Source organism: Puma concolor, chromosome B4 (genome assembly GCF_028749965.1).
Source record: "Puma concolor isolate L17-30 chromosome B4, mPumCon1.1.hap2, whole genome shotgun sequence".
Lineage (NCBI taxonomy): Eukaryota > Metazoa > Chordata > Mammalia > Carnivora > Felidae > Puma > Puma concolor.
Window position 1 is genome coordinate 121,348,844 of NC_141673.1, and position 20,989 is coordinate 121,369,832.

Below are 20,989 nucleotides of genomic sequence, written 5' to 3' on the forward strand. Positions count from 1 at the left end.
CTAGCTAAAAACCAGAACATTTTCATTTGTCATTAGCTTGAGCTGATTCCATAATGTGACTCATTAATCTTTTTCACTGAACTAATCTTAGGTTGCAAAATAATTCCATCTCCTGGAGTCCAATCTTCAGGCTGTAACTCGATTTCTAAAGACTTCCTTAATTGTAATGAACTCTTTCCTTGCTGACGTCACCTGCTACACAAGCAACAGAATCAATGCAAATTAATTACTTGGACATAGAGCATATCTGAAAATAACACACAGGTCGAGGGCATTTGTTGAACGCACAACGCATGCCAGTCACGGTCACATCTGTCATTTCATCTAACTCATATAACTACCCGCTGCGATCGGCATTCGATCTCCACTTTGAGCTACGAAGAGCCGGATCCAGAGAGGTTAAATGACTTACCCTAGGTCACACAGCTGGTAAGTGGTGAAGCCAGGATTCAAACTCAGGTCTATCTGACATCAGAGCTTACATCCTTTCCTTTACATATCATTCCACATGCAATTTGGGACTGGGAGGACTCAACGACTGTTTGTCATTTTTACTACAGACGGAATAGGAATAAATGACTTAGGTTTAAAACGTTGGAAAACTTCTACACAAGATGCCTGTGAGGCATGGGGATATGTGACCACAGGACCTCTTTGAGACATGCATGAGATTGGAATGAACAGCCAACTGGAAGACCTAGCTAAAGAGCAGAGGTTGAATTAGAGCAGCATGCTTCTCAAGCTTATGTCTGAGACTCATCTTTCTAGCTCCTTCTACTATTGCGTGACTTTAAAATTTTTGTTAATGTTTATTCATTTTTGAGAGAGAGACACACAGAGAGAATGGGGGAGGGGCAGAGAAAGAGGGAGACACAGAAACCAAAGCAGGCTCCAGGCTCTGAGCTGTCAGCCAGAGCCCGATGTGGGGCTTGAACCCACAAACCGTGAGATCATGACCCGAGCAGAAGTCGATACTGTGCGACTCCCAATCATTAAGGTGGTACTCTCTAAAATTATATCTTACGTTCTCAGTGGCTCAGATCAATCCAAACCAGAGAAGTCATAATGAGTGTCATCTACCATAGGTCCTAAGGGGTTGGGCAACTGAAGGCAACAAACCTCTTCATCTTTTTGAAGTCAAGAGAAAGGCAAATACAGGGGAGGTTGGGGTGCTTGGGTGGCTCAGTTGATTAAGCGTCTGACTCTTGGTTTTGGCTCAGGTCATGATCTTGCGAATCGTGAGACCAAGCCCCATGCTGGGCTCTGCACTGACAGTACAGAGCCTGCTTGGGATTCTCTCTCTCTCTCTCTCTCTCTCTCTCTCTCTCTCTGCTCCTCCCTCCCCCAAAATAAATAAATAAGCTTTTTTTTTAAAAAAAAAAAAAATACAGGGGAGGTAGTTACCAAAAGGCACACTACTGGCTGAGAGGAGGAATGACCATCCAAGCATCCTCTCCAACAACTTCCTGCCACTCCTGAAAAAAAAAAAAAAAAAAAAAGCCAAGAAATAATCTGGTCCATGGCCACAATTTTCCCCCATGCCTTCACACTTATTCCATTAGTTTGAACATCGAATTATCAATATACCTTCTATAACGTTTCGTTGTACATTTAGTCACATGCGATAATGATCCCTTAGTTTTAAACAATGTGTCATTTTCACCATTAAGAGAAGACAATAAGGCTTAGTAGCAAAAGCCATATGCCAAAACCACAATTTGTCTCTTTCCTTGCAAGTAAGAGCAGATGGCCACAGGCCTACTGGGATGATTCAAACTTAATGCATGATTCTGAATCATTTCCTTAGTTGAGCAGAAGGGCTTCCAGCTTGAACCTAAACCATAGTCATCCTAGGATTCAGACCTTCTGGTGGTATTTGGAAGGCCCCGGTGGTGGGACACCAGAGTTCTGTGTATGCATGGGACCAAGACTGAAGACACTGATAGCAAGCTTGGCTCAAGGTCAAGGCCCCACGCACAGTTGGACAACTGGAGAGGAAGGAGATGTTGGACACAGTGCGGTCTCTTGGGACATCCAGCTACCCAATCCCACGCAGACAGGTGTTTGCTGAGAGCCCCGGACGGCCCTCCTCTGACCAGGTATCAACGTTACGTGATGGTAGAGAAAGAGGAAGAGTCTCCCCACTTTGGTAGAGAATCCAGCAGGGCATTTGTGCTCCTGCTGCAGCATCTTTTTTTTTTTTTTTTTTAATTTTTTCAATGTTTATTTTTGAGAGAAAGAGATAGACGGGGCCAGCAGGGGAAGGGCAGAAAGAGAGAGGGAGACACAGAATCTGAAGCAGGCTCCAGGCTCTGAGCTGTCAGCACGGAACCCCACGCAGGGCTCGAACCCATGAACCCGTGAGATCATGACCTGAGGTGCAGTCGACGCTCAACCGACTGAGTCACCCAGGTGCCCCATGCTGCAGCATCTTTGACTCAGCACGTTGAAAGTCAGTGTGGCTCAACTGAAAGGCAGCGTGACCCCGTCCTGGTCACAAAATGGGAAGTGGCCATGAGTCACCAGTCAAAGATCTCCAGTGGGCATCAGAGAACACTGCATCAGATCAGCATGGGAGAGACTCAGCAGGAGAGGGAGAGATGTCAGGCTCTGCAATGCCGACCTTGGAAGTACACCACGATGCCCCTGGGGGTTTCCTGAAGTATTGGGGGACCTCATACTGAGAACGTAGGTGTTTTATAAGAGTTTGTGTGTACAGAGAGAGTGGCCCCTGTCATCCTCCCTTCATTTTAACCACTTAGGCTGCCTAGGAAATTCAGGTTACCACGGGCCATGCGGAAACCTGAGACAATGGAAGGATACAATTGCAATCAGACCTTGGAGAAAGGAAGGCTCTAGAGAGCATGGCCAGCCATGACTTCAAGAATTATTTATCCCGGGAGCCTCTCAACACGAGCGAAGCCAAATGAAACAGTTAATTGTGTTTTGTTTCCCCTTTATTAAAAACGAAATTTGTGGGGCGCCTGGGTGGCTCAGTCGGTTAAGCGTCCGACTTCAGCTCAGGTCACGATCTCACGGTCCGTGAGTTCGAGCCCCACGTCGGGCTCTGTGCGACAGCTGGGAGCCTGGGGCCTGCTTCAGATTCTGTGTCTCCCTCTCTCTGACCCTCCCCTGCTCATGCTCTGTCTCTCTCTGTCTCAAAAATAAATAAAAACATTTGAAAAAAAAATCGCCACTATAGGTTAGAAGCTCTGCCCTTTTCACGTCTAATCGTTTCAGACATTTTTGGTCCAAACACCATATTCTCCTTCAGAAGACATCATGTATCACCTGCCTTCCTATTGCCTTTCTTAAAAAGTCACCAAAACGAACGGCGCAACATTCGGCATGTGCGTCATTTCTCACCAACGTTTCCAGGCAGAATGCATCGAAGCAGATCTCATTACCTTTTCATCAAACCCTATGCCTCCCTCTGCAGCTCCTACCACAGCAAGTGACCTTCCTATACATCAATTTAAAATGCTGATTCCTTGGGGCGCCTGGGTGGCGCAGTCGGTTAAGCGTCCGACTTCAGCCAGGTCACGATCTCGCGGTCCGTGAGTTCGAGCCCCGTGTCAGGCTCTGGGCTGATGGCTCGGAGCCTGGAGCCTGTTTCCAATTCTGTGTCTCCCTCTCTCTCTGCCCCTCCCCCGTTCATGCTCTGTCTCTCTCTGTCCCAAAAATAAATAAACGTTGAAAAAAAAAATTAAAATGCTGATTCCAGGTGGAACATCTACAGTCCATCTAGCGAATAAAAAAAATATGGCTGTGAACTGGATAAAAATATAGGAAAACCCAGTCTTATAAAGATGAACTTTCTTCAAAACTTGGTCTACTATTTCAATGAAATTCTAATCACAGTTTCAGCAGTATTTTGATGAAATGCAACAGACTGACGCCAAAATTTCAAGGGAAGGGAAAGTGCGGAAGAATAGCCAAGAAAATTTTAGGAAAAGGAAAGTGAGGGAAGACTTGCCTTACAAGGTAGCAAAACTATACTGTACAGCTACAGTCCTTAACGCCTTAAAGTCCTTAAAACAGAGTTCAGAAATCGGTCCATACTCATGGATGGGGAGACTTATTTTATTTTATTTTATTTTATTTTATTTTATTTTATTTGAGAAAGTGTGAGTGGGGGAGGAGCAGAGAGAGAAAGAGAATCTTAAGCCAGTTCTGTGCTCAGCACAGAGCCCCACACAAGGCTTGATCCAATGACCCTGGGATCATGACCTGAGCCAAAATCAAGGGTCAGACATTTGACCAGCTGAGCCACCCAGGCATCCCAAGGCATTTTAATTAGTAAGACACTCTAATTGGTGAGAAAAGGATGGAAGGCGCCTGCGTGGCTCAGTCAGTTAAACATCCGACTTGAGCTCAGGTCGTGATCTCACGGTTCGTGGGTTCGAGCCCTGCATCGGGCTCTCTGCTGACACCTCACAGCCTGGAGCCTGCTTCAGGTGCTCTGTGTTTCCCTCTTTCCCTGCTCCTCCCCTGCTTGCCCTCTGTCTCTTTCTGCCTCTCAAAAATAATAAATGAATATTTTAAAAAGTTTTTTAAAAAGAAGAAGAAAAGGATGGACCAAATCTTAAATAATATTATTACAACTGGCTATGATTTTTAAAAATATTAATAACTTATATATGATTATTTACCCAATGTATACAAATCAATACATTCCAGATGAATTTAAGATCTACTTCTAAAAACATAAAGTTACAACGTGGAGAGAATTTGAGAACATTATGTTAAATGAAAGAAGCAAGTCACGAAAGACCACATATAACATGACTGCATTTATATATGCTCAGAATAGGTAACGCTACAGATACAAAAAACAAACTAGGGCTTACCTAGGGTGGGAGGGAAAATGGTGTGTTGAAGGAAAATGAAGAGTGACTACAAATGGCTACAGTGTTTCTTTTTGGGCTGATGAAAATGTTCTAAAACTGGTTACGGGAACGGATACACCATTCTGCGAGTATACTGAGAACCAGTGAATGGTATACTGTATATAGGAGAATTGCACGATATGCGATTTACATCTCAATAAAGCTATTAAAAATACATCAAGCTAAAAAATTCAAGGAAAATGTGCTTATTATCTTGCACTAGACAATGCATTCATACACACACACACACACACACACACACTCACTCACACATTTTTAAATAAATTGTACTACATAAAACTTTTAAAACCACACAAGAGAAGACCACATAAACAAAGTTAAAAATCACACAATAAACTAGAAAAAAAAATTGCAACATATATAAAAGAACAGGAATTGCTTATATGGATGAACTCATCTTCATACCCATACAAAAATACATATAAAATAAGCTACAGTCTATAAGGACCCCAATAGAAAATTAGTAATAGCTATGGATGGGATGTTGAAGTTAGAAAATCATTCAATTTCATTATTAATTTAAAATATGATTTAGGGGCACTTGGGTGGCTCAGTCTGTTAAGCATCTGACTTTAGCTCAGGTTATGATCTCACAGTTCATGGGTTTGCACTCTGCGTTGGGCTCTGTGCTGTGCAAAGCCTGCTTGGGATTCTCTGTCTCCCTCTCTCTCTCTGCTCCTCCCTGACTCATGCTTTCTCTCTCAAAAATAAATAAACTTAAAAAAATGTTTTAAATATATATGATTTAAAATGGCATTTTTCACCCATCAAATTGGCCAGAATTATTTTAGACGGATACCAATATTAGCAAAGGTGTGAGGAGATGACTATTTTCATATATTATTGTAGGAGTAGGGATTTGTAAAACTCCTTGGAAGGTTACTGTGCAGCATTTTATTATAGCTTTACTTGTGCATACGATTTGGCCCTGCAGCTCTACTCTTGTTACCTGTTTTAGAGACATAGTCATACATGTACATAACAAACATGTATAAGGATTTTAACTGGCATCTTACTTGCAAAGTGAAAAATTTTGAAGTGTTTTGTATGTCCATAATTTGAAAGATAGTTAAATTGTGGTAGGTCTATATCCGGTAGTTTCATTTACTGTTGTAAAAACCAGTGGTACTTGTTTGTTTTTAAGGGGACTGGTGTGGTCAGTAGTTTTGCTGTATCTGCATAGATTTTTTACAAAAAAACTATGTATTACTTATATAATTAAAGATAAATGAAAACAAGAATGTGTGATATGTTAGGGAGAAACATTTTGAGAAAATTGTCAAAACTACAATTTGTATTGGTCTCAAGTATAGATGACCAACTTTTTCAAAGTGGACCAATTTAATTAAAATAAGAGTGTTTTAAGGATCCTGGTCATCTCACTTTTTCATTTTACCTTGTATAGAAAAATGAATATATATATATATATATATATATATATATATATATATATATATAGCACCCTCCTAAGGATATCCATTCCAGAATTTTTAATTTAAAAAAAATGGACACAGGGGCACCTGGGTGGCTCAGTCAATTAAGAGTCCAACTCTCAATTTTGGCTCAGGTCATGATCTCACAGTTCATGAGGCTGGGGGTGACAGAGAGAAAGGGAGATACAGAATCTGAAGCAGCCTCATAGCCCCTAGCTGTCAGCATAGTACCTGACACGGGGCTTGAACCCATGAACTGTGAGATCATGACCTGACCTGAAGTCAAACACTTAACCAACTGAGCTACCCAGGTGCCCCAAGATTCACAGTGTCTTAGTTAAGAACAAAAGTTATTCAAAGGCACAGCATTATAATAAGATACTGCAGTGCAAGCTGCTATGTAGAGCTAGAAATTTCAGCAGAAAAATCATTATGACTAGCAACATAGTACATAAGAAAAGGAGAAAACTTTAAAATGAGAGCTCCCCTACAAATGACCCAAGGGAAGATGATCCCACAGTGGTGCTCAAAGTTGACAAGCCCCAAACACATTTGCGGAGATTCCAATCAGAGTTTTAGTTCCTGCATTTTGATCACAAGCACATAAACAAGGGCAGACACATGAGAAAACCCTCGAATGTGGAAGATAAAGATCAGAGCAAACAGAAAAGAGCAACTGAAACCATCCAAGAACCAAAAGTGCAACTCGTATCCTCAGAAACACAAGAAAAGATAATGAGTTCCTGAAGCAAGAACAGAATCCTGTGGAAAGGGGCATTGGGAGAACAACAAGCATTCTTGAGAACTAAAAACATAAAAACAGAAAGAAAAAAAGCTAAACGAGTTAGAAAACAGGGGGAAAGATAAAGAGGAGGACACCTAGAGACACAAGACAATTAGAAAACAATTCCAGGAACTCCAACATCAGAACGATCAGATGAACAAAAAGAACAGAGAAAACAGAGGAGAGGAAATTAGAAGCAAAATTTCCTAGAACTAAAGACATCAGTTTCCAGACTGAGGGGCCCACTAAGTACCCAGCATAGGGGCAGAAACAGACTGACTGCAAGGCATATCAGTTCAGAACACTGTGGACTAAGAAAAGCCACTGCAGGACTCTGTTCTTCCCAATACCAACATCGAATTCCAGAAGACCATGGAGCAAGGCCTTCAAACTTCTGAAGGAAAATAACTTCCAACTTAGAATTCCATACTCAGACATAAATTATAGACGAGGTAAAATTAGAACAGTTTTAGAAATCTAAGATTTCAAAAAATTTGAAATACACACTTGCTCAGGAAACAATTGAAGATCCCCTCACCCGTGTGAAGGAGTACACAGAGGAAGAATATATATGATAGGAGAAAGAGTCAATTCAAAACAGGAGAGGGCATCTGGGTGGCTCAGTCGGTGAAGCATCTAACTTTGGCTCAGGTCATGATCTCACAGTTCATGAGTCCAAGTCCCAAATCAGGTGAGCTCTAGCTCCGCTTCAGGTGAGCCTTGGTTCTCTCTCTCTCTCTCTCTCTCTCTCTCTCTCTCTCTCTCTCTCTCTTCCTCTCTGCCTCTCACTCACTTGTGCCCTCTCTCTCAAAAACAAAACCAAAACAGGAGAAAGAAAAAGGACAAATTTCAAGATGATGGTAGAGAGATTTCTTTTCTCTTTTCTCTTTTTTCTTTTCTTTTCTTTTTTCTTTTCTTTTCTTTTTTCTTTTCTTTTCTTTTTTAATGTTTCTTTACTTTTGAGAAGGCCATAGAGAGAGGGAGACAGAATCCCAAGCAGGCTCCTCAACGTCAGCATGGAGCTCGACACAGGGCTCGAACTCCCGAACCATGAGATCATGACCCGAGCCGAAACCAAGAATCAGATGCTTAACCAAATAAGCCACCCAGGTGCCCCGATGGTACAGAGATTTCTAATGATAACTGGGCACAAGTGTAAAGTATGAATGAAGCAGAGAGAGGCAGAGACTGGCATGGCCAAGACTGCTATCCTGATTCCCTTTACTACTATAACATCTACTAGATGAAACTCCTGGAGAATGTTCTTTAATAAAAAAGAAAAGGGAGAGGAGGAAGAGCAAGATATGAGATCAGAAAGGCCACCCAGGCCTGGAATGGGAGCAAAAGTAATCCAAAGGTGACCACAGTCCAGCCAGATTGCAGGGGCAAAGGAGCAGTGGCTCAGAAAATACATACAGGAACTGAGAGGTTAGCTGTTGTGATTGACCTTAGGGGAGAGCTTTACTAAAAGGCCATTAGAAGAAATGGAAATAATTTAAAACATACAAAGAAAACTCAGTGAATGAAAAGACCAGTATTTTTAACTCTATGAAAAATATAAACAAAGGAAGGAAGACTAATCATGGTATGTGACAATGCTCAGTTATAAAGAATATTAGGATAATCCTAATACTAATTTAACCCAACTTGTAATAGGATTATACTGCGAAGATGAGAAAGGAAGCAAAATGACATCCAAATGAAGAGTTAGCTCCATTTTCCATGCTAAAATTGACAATTAAAGACATAGCAATATATGCATCGTTCTTAGAACTTGGGAAAGTTGTAAAGGTCAGGAGGAGCTTTTAAAAGGGTTGAAAGCTGTTGCCTTTGAGGAAGGGGACAAGGGAAGTGAGAAGGGGCAAGTCAGGAAACTAAATTTCGTAATGGCTCTTCTATTACTATTCAACTTTGGGTTTGGTTTTGTTTTGTTTTGTTGCTTTTTTGTTTTTTATTTTATTTTATTTTAATCTTAATTTTATTTTTAATGTAATTTGTTGTCAATTTGGCTAACATACAGTGTATACAGTGTGCTCTTGGTTTGGGGGGTAGATTCCCGTGACTCATCGTTTACATGCAACACCCAGTGCTCATCCTAACAAGTGCCTTCCTCAATGTCCATCACCTATTTTCCCCTCTCCCCCGCCCCCGTCATGAACCCTCAGTTTGTTCTGTGTATTTAAGAGTCTCAAAAAAAAAAAGTTACAAACAGAGAGGGAGGGAAGCAAACCGTAAAACTATTCAACTGTTTAAACTATATGCCTATAAATTATTGATTTTTAATTCAAAAATAAAAATAAAAATAAATTCTGGATTTCTAACATAAACAGGTAGCCTTTCAGGCGACTAATTTTGAATATTAAAAAGAAACTAAGGGGTGCCTGGGTGGCTCAGTCGGTTGAGTGTCCGACTTCAGCTCAGGTCATGATCTAGCGGTTCGTGAGTTCCAGCCCCACGTCAGGTCTCTCTGCTGTCAGCACAGAGCCCACTTTGGATCCTCTGTCTCCCTTTTTCTCTGTCCCTCTCCCCACCTCAAAAATAAATAAAACATTAAAAGATGTATGTAGGGGCGCCTGGGTGGCTCAGTAGGTTGAGCGTCCGACTGCGGCTCAGGTCATGATCTCGCAGTCCGTGAGTTCGAGCCCCACATCGGGCTCTGCGCTGACAGCCCAGAGCCTGGAGCCTGTTTCGGATTCTGTGTCTCCTTCTCTCTCTGACCCTCCCCCATTCATACTCTGTCTCTCTCTGTCTCAAAAATAAATAAACGTTAAAAAAAAAAAGATGTATGTAAAAAAAGAAAGAAAAAGAAAGAAATATTATATATTATATTATATTATATTATATTATATTATATTATATTATATTATATTATATTATATATTATAATATTATAATATTATTTGAATATCTCTCCTGGCTGGGGAGAGGTATAATATAGATTACATCCAGGATAGCTCATCTGTTTTCACCTTAATATTTTCATGTGACTTCTGAAGCGCTTTTATCCTTTTTAATTGTTTCAGTAGTCAGGGATCAGATCTTCTCCAGAAAGGTCATCCACAGGCATAACAGGATCTACTACATGCTCACATAATTTCTCTAAAACACGATGGTGCAGGCAATGGTTACCCTTTCTTGGGGAAGAAGAAGATACTCCTCGCTGTGTAAGTAAGCCTCACTGCCTTGAATAATCAAAGTCCCTCAGAATTGTGTCGTACTCCGGACTTTTCAAACTACTTTCTCATGTCTGTATTCAGCCCTGCCACAGTCCTGAAAGGTAGGAAGGACAGAAGCTCAGAGAGTTTGAGTGACTTCCCTAAGGTCACTCAGCTGGTAACAGCAGAGCCATGAGTAGAACCATCAACTCGTGACTCTCTCCACCTACCACGCTGTGCAGCAGTCTTGTTTTCAAATTTCATAAAGTCTCCATTTGTTTAATAGCTCCAGTCGCTGGCAGCCAAAAGACCAGATGGTGGGAAAAAGAAAGAGGGTGTATGTGAATTTCCTTCTCTAAAGCCCAGCCACTCTGCCGAGAGCCAGCCTTACAACAATCTGCCCTCTGCCCAGAAGATTAACCCCAGATCCTGGCTTGCAAACAACACAAATTTGGGGTCTTGGGATTCTTCCACATTCGAGGGTCTCTTTTAAGATTGGAAATGCCCCAGAGAAGTAGAGAAATCCTCAGACAGGGGTGGTTGGCAACCAGCTAAAAATAAGCCTGAGATACTGTAAGGCAGTTAAGGGAGGAAGAAAGAGGCACCAATTTATCCTAATTCCAAATTGTTCACAGGACTAACCTTGCCCATCTGAGCCAGAATTATTAGAAAAGATTCCTTGAGCAGAAACGCCATGAGGTGCCCACCTTCCTTTTGTCTACCGGTGAATATATAGTGATTGGAAAGCCAACAACCGAAACACAAAAATCTCCACTAAACCCAGTTCACTAAGAAAGATTTAAGCTAAACTGGCATTTAGAAACCTAACAGTTATTTGTGCGTCGATTCTAAAGCAGTTGGACGTTTCATCTTGTTTGTCAGGGACAAGATTTTCTCTCTATTTTTAGCAAACATTGCAAGCTGGGCACGTGCAGCCTTTGCTGAACAGAATGCGAAACGGGGTTTCTTCTGGGTCCTCAATGTGCGGGAGTCTGACAAGGCCCAGAGCAGGGCAGAATCAAACACAGGCTGCGACTATCACTTGGAGATAAGATAACCAAACAATGGGTCAAACTCAACTCTGGCATCCGAGGAGGACTCTACTTTTTTTATAGCATGAATGACCACAACACATCCATTTAGATTTGCAGCCTATTAGAATCCATTTGTGCGAGCTCTGTGTGCAACGGATAGCAAACTCTATGCAGATTTAAATATAGAGCAAAGGATAATTGTAAGACGTCTCAATCAGGGTTTCTGCTAGACTTCACATATTTTAAAGGCATAACACACAGAGGTTACATAACTGCCTTTACGGAAAACCCTGCATTCAGAGTTGTTTTTGAAGCCTGTTTGCAGCTGAGTGTTTACTAAATCAAGCACTAAAAACTAGATTTACACTGGTTTTTGGAAGCTGAATGCCAGCTGCAGCTGCCATTAGAGCAATTCAATTTCTTTTTTATAAAGCACAAGTAAGGCTCAATTTACTAAAGTTTTATTTCCTTTTTATGCATCCCATATGCTAGGGGAAAAAATTAAGTTTATGAGATTAAAAATGAGTTTTATGCTAAATGTTTACAAAGTTTCAGCTGGTTGCATTTGCGAGCCCTCAAACCCACCAAGTTCAGCTTCTGGGTTTTTTCTAGCAAAAGAAGGTCTTTGTGTTTACCAAAGGAAATGGCCCAGACCCCCTCCTCTGTTCCCATCTAGCTCTGGCTTCCCTTTCACATCGCATGATTTTATAAGAGGTGAGGTAGACAGAGAAGTTCCTCAGGATGTCAAAATCTTCAGAAGGAATGTCCTGTATGGACACAATTGCTTTTTTAAATGATTCTCCACCCCACCCCTTCCCTCTGTCTTGATTTAGCTAGTCTGGTGATGGTTTTCATTTCTGTGATCATCTCTAAAAAAGCAATATAGCTTTTACTTGATAGAAAGAAACATCTAGATAGCTAACAGCTGCTGAATCTGGAGAAGACTGCTTTTCATCACCTAATTACAAACCACAGTAGATTAGAAAAGTTGCATTTCTTTGCTCCAAAAGTAATGGGCACAACGAATTTTTTTTTTAACTGTACATATGTCACTCGGAAGAACCCAATATATCCCTTGTGAAAATATTTCACTACACAAATTCTTCTTCCCTCTGAAATACTTTGGCGTTTCTTAGGATTGGTTTTTTAAATTACTCTAGTTCTGATTAAGCTATCAAAGAACCTATCATCTTGGGGAACATTCATTGAAAGAGACAGGATAGAAAAAAATTTTAAGATAAGAAAGCCTTCTAGAGATAAGGTCAGAGAATCCATCCAAATGACCAATGGAAGAAGTCCATTTATATTCACTAACTTATGCTGTTTCTACTTAACTATTAAAAGGTCGAGTTTTAAGCTTTCCTAGAAGTGGTAAAGGAAATCCTAGAGCCTTACAGTATGAGATTGGAAACGCAAAGAGAAAAAAATCAATATTGTAGATATCACAGTAGATGACAGATGAATGTTAAGGTCCTTTGAGAATAAATTGTTAATGGTCATTAAGGGAACTCATGTCCTAGCATGTCACAGTGTTCCAAGGAGGGCTCTTGTCTGAGAAGAGCTCACAGAAAACTCCAGCACTGAGATTTCCTGAGCAAAGAACAGAAGTGAAGATCATCTTCCAGGCATTGACCTACATGATGGAAAATTTGATATGGACCAATTTTGGTCAGAAATACTAGCTAGGGGTCAGTACATTGGAGTTCTCTCGGTGTATGAACCAAATAATCCTACCAACAGGCAACTGCTGGCAAACAGGATGGTTTATACCAAAAAGGATAAAGAAGAATGACAACCGTGTGAAATGAACAGTCTCCAGAAGGAAAGCTGAAGGATGCATACAGAGCACGGATCGATTTTATTGGTCTGTAGGCCTGCAGCCTCCAAAAGCAAAGAGTGGACACAGCAGAGATACCCCCGGGCACTTAATCTCAAGTGCTTCTAGCAGCAAAGGGGATCACTGGGGACCCTGCCAGGAGAGGGAGGGACTTAAAAGCCGGGGTCACCCTGATTGTACAGCAAGGGGCTTAGAGCATAAATTACTTTTTGTTGGCATGTTAACCATCCCCACACTGTTTTAACTGTACCCCTTCAAACTATTATAGCGTAGAAAATAAGGGTCACACTGATGAACCATTGACCATATTCTTGATTTGGGGATCTTTATCCATCAGTTAGGAGAGACAAGGCACATGTTTACAAAACATCTAGAAAAGACTTAATTGGTAAGGTGTTTTCCACAATTCAGCGGAAACTTGGAAAGATAGAAGGACCCATGTATATAGGAGCGGTCTGAGAAATTTTTACAGAGAGATGAGTCTTGAAGGATATATAGCATTTGGATAGAAGACCGAAGAAGGCATTTCAGGCCTAAGGAAGGATATGAGCCACAGCACGGGATGCAGGTTTAAGAGGGGTATGTTTATAGAAAGGGGGGCAGCAATGAGGAAGCCAATTGGAGCAAAGTGCTAGGAGAGTAACAGAACACAACATTTGAAAGAGGGATTAGACTCAAGATTTGGAGCACTGTCCATATTAGACTGGCAAGCAATGACAAGCCTTTGAAGGTTGTGAGAAGAAAAATCACACAGTGAATGTGGCACCTTAGAGAGACTGGTCTAGCGATAGGGCAGCACGATAAAGTGGAGAGAAACGAAGTTAGATCACTGAGGAGGGAGCAACAATGATCCAGGCATGAGGTAATGAAGCACAAGTAGAAGCCATGAGGAGAGAGAGTTGGGGTATTTGTTCTCTCCACTCCCCTCCCTGCCACCTCCCCATACCTTACTGGTAGGTGGTCCTACTTCCATAGACCCAGCTTTCTCTGGACTCCCATAGCATTGTTTACCAATGTGTTAGCCCCAGGGAGGTCCCCCAGCCCTTGCTGGTTTCCTTAACCATACCACTGGGTTTTGTCTGTTTGGTTTTGAATGGGCCATTTGTGCCTTGCAGAGCCTGACTTATACAGACCACAAAAACATCTTGAAAGAAAAGTAAAGAGCTGTGAATTGGACTGGAAGAAAAGGAACATTGATGAATACAATTTTGACTGTGGGAAATCAGAAAACATGGCATAGAAATATCAAGGGCTGGCTGGGAGTAAAGATTCTCAGAACTGCCTAGGGTGAACCCTGGCTTCTCCACTTGATAGCTGCGTCATGTCAACTGGGGGCACAATGCTTTGCATCCCTAGGCCTGAGCTCCTTCATCTCGTGAAATAAAGAGGATAACTGGAATGGTTCCAGACTTACTGTACATGCTGCATAAGTGTGTTCTATTTACTGTTCTCAGGAGAACTCACGTGGGAAATATTGATTATGAACCAAATCTTGTTCACTTTGAGCCAAATGGTGGCGGTAGAATCCTTAGGTGGAAATTTCCCGGAAGCGCTTGGAAGTAAGTACATTTGGGCAAGAGGAAATTACTAAGACAAAGATAGATACAGAGTAACCTGTGTGAAAGGGAAAGGGGAAACTTTGAAAATGGATGACCTTTTCAAAGGGAAGGATGCATCAAAAGAGTAGCAATGTTCTCAGAAATACATCCTGGACAAGCCCACAGTGAGTGGGTAGGAGGAAGATGAGAGGCGAAAAAAGGAAAAAGAGAAGCAGAAGAGAGGGATCTTACGGTAACACAGAAGCTAAAAGAGCCAGAAGCAATGAAAATGACAGATGCCTTTGAACTTCGAAAAGAGATTACCTGGAGCTTGGGGAGACAAATCTTGAGGCAGTGGAATTTGAAGAAAGAAATAAGTCTTTCTAAAAAGCTATTGGAGGGGGGCCTGGGTGGCTCAGTCAGTTGAGCCACCAACTCTTGATTTGGGCTCAGGTCATGATCCCAAGGTTATGGGGTCAAGACCTTAGTCTGCTCCATGCTGAGCATGGAGCCTGCTTGGGATTCTCTCTCTCCCATCTTCTACTCTTCTCCCCCACTCACATGCTCTCTCTCCCTCTCTCTCTCTCTCTCTCTCTCTCGAAAATAAAAAATAAAAAAAAATTTTTTTAAATAAAATAAAAACCTTGAGGAAGCAGGTGCAGCCAAAGGTAGTTCACTCTGGTTTTCCCCCATGATGCAGTAGTCATGGGCATACCCAAATTTTGGAAAGAAGAAAAAATTAAGAGAGAAAAACTGAAATTTTTAAGGAAAGAAAAAACAAGTAAAGTTGCAAAATGCTTCTGTAAAGACAGAAGAGGCTAGGTTGAAAAATCAAATCGGGGGACACCTGGGTGGCTCAGTCCTCAGATCATGATCTTGCGGTTGACGAGTTCGAGCCCTGCATTGGGCTCTGTGCTGATGGCTCGGAGCCTGGAGCCTGGTCCGGATTCTGTGTGTGTGTGTGTGTGTGTGTGTGTGTGTGTCTCTCTCTCTCTCGCTCTCTGCCCCTCCCCCGCTCATGCTCTGTCTCTCTCTGTCTCAAAAATAAAATAAATATTTAAAAATCAAATTGGAATTTTTTTGGAAATGAGAAATCAAAATTCCAAGTGTCTGCAGGGTTTTCCTACCCCAATGGCACTCTTCTCATTTATAACAAAGCTAGCTACTCAGATTTTAGTTATTACCGTCCAGCTTTGAAGTTGGGTTAAGCTGTGAATCTGAGCTAGTTTTACAGCAACCCCCTCCCCATCACCAAACAAAAGACAACCTATACTGCTCCACTTCAAAATAACATTGTGGTTAAAAACACGGTATCCAGAGTAAGACTGGCTGAGTTTCCACCTCCAACTTTGCCACTGAGTAGCTACGTGCTCTTGGGCAAATCACTTTACCTTTCTATACCCAAATCTCCACGTCCTAAAGTGGAGATAATAACAGGGCAGTCTTCCCTGGGCCACTGTGAGGAATAAATGAGATAACACAAATAAATAATTGAAAACGACGCCTGGCATATAGTAAAGAATCGATGATCCTTGGTTATTATTATCCTCATACATCCACCTTATACAATAATTATATATTAATTCTTTCTCCTCAGGGCAGTACTCTGATTTCTTTCAACTCAAAGAGAACATTATTATAGAAAATTCCCTTGATAATCATGCCCCAGGATAATGTAAATTCAGATATAATGCAATTGAAAATTGGCAAGTGTCTTCATCTGTGCCCAATCTCAGGTCTCAAACAGAGCAAAACAAGCAAAGCTCTCATTTTCTGAGAGGAAAACACATGAGATGAGGAGGTAAGACTGGTTGGAGATACTGTAAAACCCTGTTTCAGGAAATAGGGATGTGAAGGGAGGGTGTCCATATCCCCAGTAATCTCTCAGCCCAGTTTCCCCACACTGGGCTGAAGAAAGGGGCTTTCAGTGACCCAGAGATTTCTGGAATCCCCACTGCTGCCCTGAAAGCCCAGCCATGCCCACAACCCAGAATCATCCCTACTGATGTTTAACCACAGAGCAGACACAATGACCACCAAGTGATATCAAATGGCACCTGGGACCAGGAAAGATTAATGGTGTCGGCAAGACTAGAACTCCTGGTCAATCAGTTGCACAGACTGGTCTCCAGGAAACTGTTTTGGGTTGATTAATAGTGTCTTTTTATTTTTAATTTTTTTTCTTAGTTATTTTTTTTTAAGTAGGCTCCATACCCAACATGGAGCTTGAACTCACAACTCGGAGATCAGAGTCACATGCTCTCTGGATTGAGCCAGCCAGGCACCCCTGACTTAATAGTCTCTTAAACCTGTTAGTTTTTCTGTCTCTCCCGGCTGGACTCCAATTTCCTTCAGGGCAGGGTTCATTTTAATCAAGTGGTTTGCTTTGTTTGTTGTTCTAATTTCCCACAATGTCCAGCATGATTTAGTGAGAGAACCATTACCATAGTAACACAAACAGGGGGCTCTGGAGGGATTTAGCTTGACCCTACCAATCCATAATCTCCATGTCTCCTTCAACCCCTTTCCACTCCCCTTTACTAATAAATTGTGCCCCCAATCCCCTTTCTTATGGAGATTCTGAAGCAACTTCTGAGTTGGTATTAAACAAATGTTCCTGGAATTTTCTGTTTGATGGTTTGATAGATCCCTTGTTTTATGTCCCTCAAGTGTGACTCTAGCTCCCCTTTGTGGAGGGTAAAGACCATGGGATCTCCGACAGGTAGTGCAGCTGGCTTGGGATCCCAGGAGAAAAGGAGCAAAAATCCCACAACCACTTCAGTTGACCTACAAAGAAAGGCAAATGCTCTTTTGCGAAATGTTACCAAGACAGAAAAATCCTAAACAGAGCCAACAACAGGAAACAGACTGGAAACAACTACCTGGCCAACTCCTTTGAGTTGGACGCTGGTATCTACGCTTCTGTGTGAGCCTTCATAGGATCCCACATAGCTCCTCTTCTCTCTTGCTTCTAGAAAGGCCTTTTCCAGTCTCTTGTTGGGCAATCAAAAGCTTTCAAGGTTGTTCATTCAGATACCTGCCAATGTTCATTAGAGCCGTTTAAAAAGTTAACAGTGGAGGGGCACCTGGGTGGCCCAGGTCATGATCTCATGGTTCATGGGTTTGAGCCCCATGTCAGGCTCTGTGCTGACAGCATGGAGCCCGGAGCCTGCTTCAGATTCTTCTCTCTCTCTCTACCCCTCCCCCACTTACCCTCTGTCTCTGTCTCTCTCAAAAACAAATAAACATAAAAAAAAAATTTTTTTTAAGTTAACAGTGGAGCAGAGTCTCTATGTAGGTTTTCCTCTATCAGAATGAAATGACTGCCTTCCTCCCACCCTCACTTATGGCAGTTCAAGTTACCATATTTCATATTCTCACCCACCAATCTGTTCTGCTAGAAGTGGGCAGATAACGGCAGGAGGCTCCTCCTTTGCAGTCTTTTAACAATACTAACATACCACCGCCACCTTCATTTTTCTTATTTATTGCTTCAGAAGTGATGCTGCCCAGAGTGTAAACTCCAAGCAGAGTAATTGGTAAATGGTTCATGGCTGTGTTCATCTTTGAATTCATCGGTTGGATAAAAGACTCTATTTGTTTACACATTAGATATCCAGGTGCTTGTTTTAGCTTCAAGGAGTTTCACAGCACATTTGGGAAGACAAGGGAGTAAGCAGATGATAGCAAGAGGCTGTGATAAGTGTTGTAGCAGAACTATCCACAGAGTAGAGAGGTTAAGAAAGCCTTTCTGAAGAGGGGAGTGGCTGGGATGAACTGGGAAGTCATGCAGACAGAAGCTGTGCAATCAGTCTCTACAGAAGGAGCAGTCTACTCACTGAGACACGCAGGGGCACAGCCCATTCGGGGAGAAACGCACATGGCTAGGAAGTAGAATCGCAGGAAGGGACTGGCTAAAGATCATGTTGGAGGAAGAGGAAAAACCATATGGAAGAACTTACAGATCTTTGGCTGGCATGGGGTGGGGGGGAGCGGTGGGGGGAGGGATGTCATGAAAGATTTTTTTAAATGACACTACGAGATTTTCAGTTGAGAAAGTTAACTCCAGAAAGAAGAATATCAAGTGGTGAATAACTCAAGGCTGGGACAAAAGGGAAGAGGCTATTAAAATAAGCCACACAAGAAATACTAAGGCTCTTGACTAAGGACCTAATGGTGAAGGTGGAGAGAAAGAGATGCATTTGAGGAATAATAATGAGATTTGTGGAAAAATCATACTGACCGATAAGATGTAGGGGTCAAAAATGAAGGAGTCACCAATGATTCATTCATATGTTTCCAACTTAAGCACCCAGGTAGATAGTGATACCACTCTCTGCCCCAAGGAATACGAAGAATTCAGGAAGAGTTTATTTGTTAGATGCACTGACTTGGAGGTTTCCATAGAACTAAGAGGAAATGCCCAATACACAATTAGATAGACAGCTCTTGAGTTCATAGAGTTACAAATTCAGGAGCCATTCATTGAGGACGACGCCTGTTGGGATGAGCACTGGATGTTGTATGGAAACCAATTTGACAATAAATTATATTTAATATAAAAAAAATTCAGGAGCCATTAGCAAGCACATTGGTGAGAGCTAAAATCATGAGAGAAAAGAAGTTCATTCGAGGATCCTATGAAGAATGAGAACAGGGCGGGGAATCAAGACCAGACTGAACACCAGCAGACCGTAGCTTTAGCTAATAATGTCCACCCTTCTACATGAAAAATGCAGAACAAAGGAAAGTCTTATTCCTCCATATTCTCTGGATGGCTTTATTTACTGTTCTAAAGTTCATTTTGGGACTTGTGTTATTTCACGAACACTACATCTTCCAATCTGAATTGGTCTGAGGAGCTAAGTAAGAGTGGGGGTCAAATTAATTGATGCAAAAGGAGAAGTGCATTCCAAGAAGCTTGGTTCAGACTCTCTCCCTGTCCTGTATGTCTGCATCTTGGCTTCTATCTCTCCTCTCTGAGGCTGATTTTCTCCACAGAGCAGCAAGCAGTACCACACAACTCCCAAGACTCACCCCAAAGAACAAGTCAGACTCATTCTCACCGGCCCCAAGTTCAAAATGCCTGAGGAAATTCTCTGGCTGCCCAGCCTAGGCAACATGTCTATTCCCCAAGCACACATTCTGCCCAGAAAGATGGTATCCCCTGAAGGGAAGGCAAAAGAATAGGCCTTCACCCCCTCGCTTAGAGCACAATCCTCCCTTTGTTACCTTGTTCCCCCCACCAGATCTGCCTGGATGCCTTATACATCAGGGAAGCTTCTCCTCTTTTAGAGCCTATTTCATGTTCATTCTGCTCAATCATCCCTTAAAGATCTTATCGGCTCTCAGGCTGACAAGCTTCACTCCTCTACCCTTCCATAGACACCTTTGCTTCCAGGACCCCTCGTGAAATCAACCTGTCTTCTGCTCACCTAATGCAAACCAGATGAGATGCGGGGAGGTCAGAGTTTACGTAACACTGGATCAGCCAAAAGAGAGAACATTTGCCCTGCTGGTTTCACACTATGGCTTTGCAATCCTACCAAGCAAGAAGCTTGGTGAATTCGAAGAAAACAAATTTATCACTCCTTTGTGCTAATTCTGATTTTTAAAAACACATAAACACACACAAATGTCTTTAGAGACATATGGCAATTTAAGACAGCAGGAAACCAAAGAACCTGACATTCTTGGAACAACAAATAAAAAGCTCCTTAAAAGTTAACAAGGCAAAGACGAATGTGGATTCTAACACATGAAGTTAGTAAGTATTTTGTGATTTGGCTCTGCTGGAGGTTATTACACCGGAACAGAGCCAACATGGAAACTTAGTTTGAGCTACAATTCCCAGTGAAAGAAATCTCAGATTAGTCACCGTGTAATCTGGGTGTGGAATATTTCTAATGGACCGCTAAGCAGATCGGTAATTAATTTTTGTTCTTTGAATGTAAGAAGAAATGAGACTGATGATGTGTCGGAAGACAGATTTGGAAAATATGGCTCTACCCAGGACCAAGATTCCATGTGAATATAAGTTCTAAAATGTATTAGTCATTTTTAGTTCACTAAATATTTGATAGCTATTTCTTTGTTATACATATTGAAAATTTCCCTCCCATCAATTACTATTTCCTATAATTTTTATTTTCTTGGCTATGTGGACTTTACTAGAGGAAACAAGATAAGCAAAGAGTTACGTTTTTATACTTTATTTTTTATTTATAAATTAATAATAAATGAATTCATTAATAAATATTAATGTTAAATTGGTAGAAGATTGAATATTATAAAACAA

The 20,989-nt window shown here is 41.6% G+C and overlaps 1 long non-coding RNA gene across 1 annotated transcript in view; it reads right to left on the bottom strand.

Moving 5' to 3' along the window:
• LOC147579469 (uncharacterized) overlaps positions 1-20,989 on the bottom strand; it is a 53,908-nt gene that overhangs the window by 13,605 nt on the left and 19,314 nt on the right. The window contains exon 4 of the long non-coding RNA XR_015253985.1: positions 1,405-1,475. This is a non-coding gene — a long non-coding RNA (uncharacterized LOC147579469). The remainder of the gene's footprint in view (positions 1-1,404; positions 1,476-20,989) is intronic.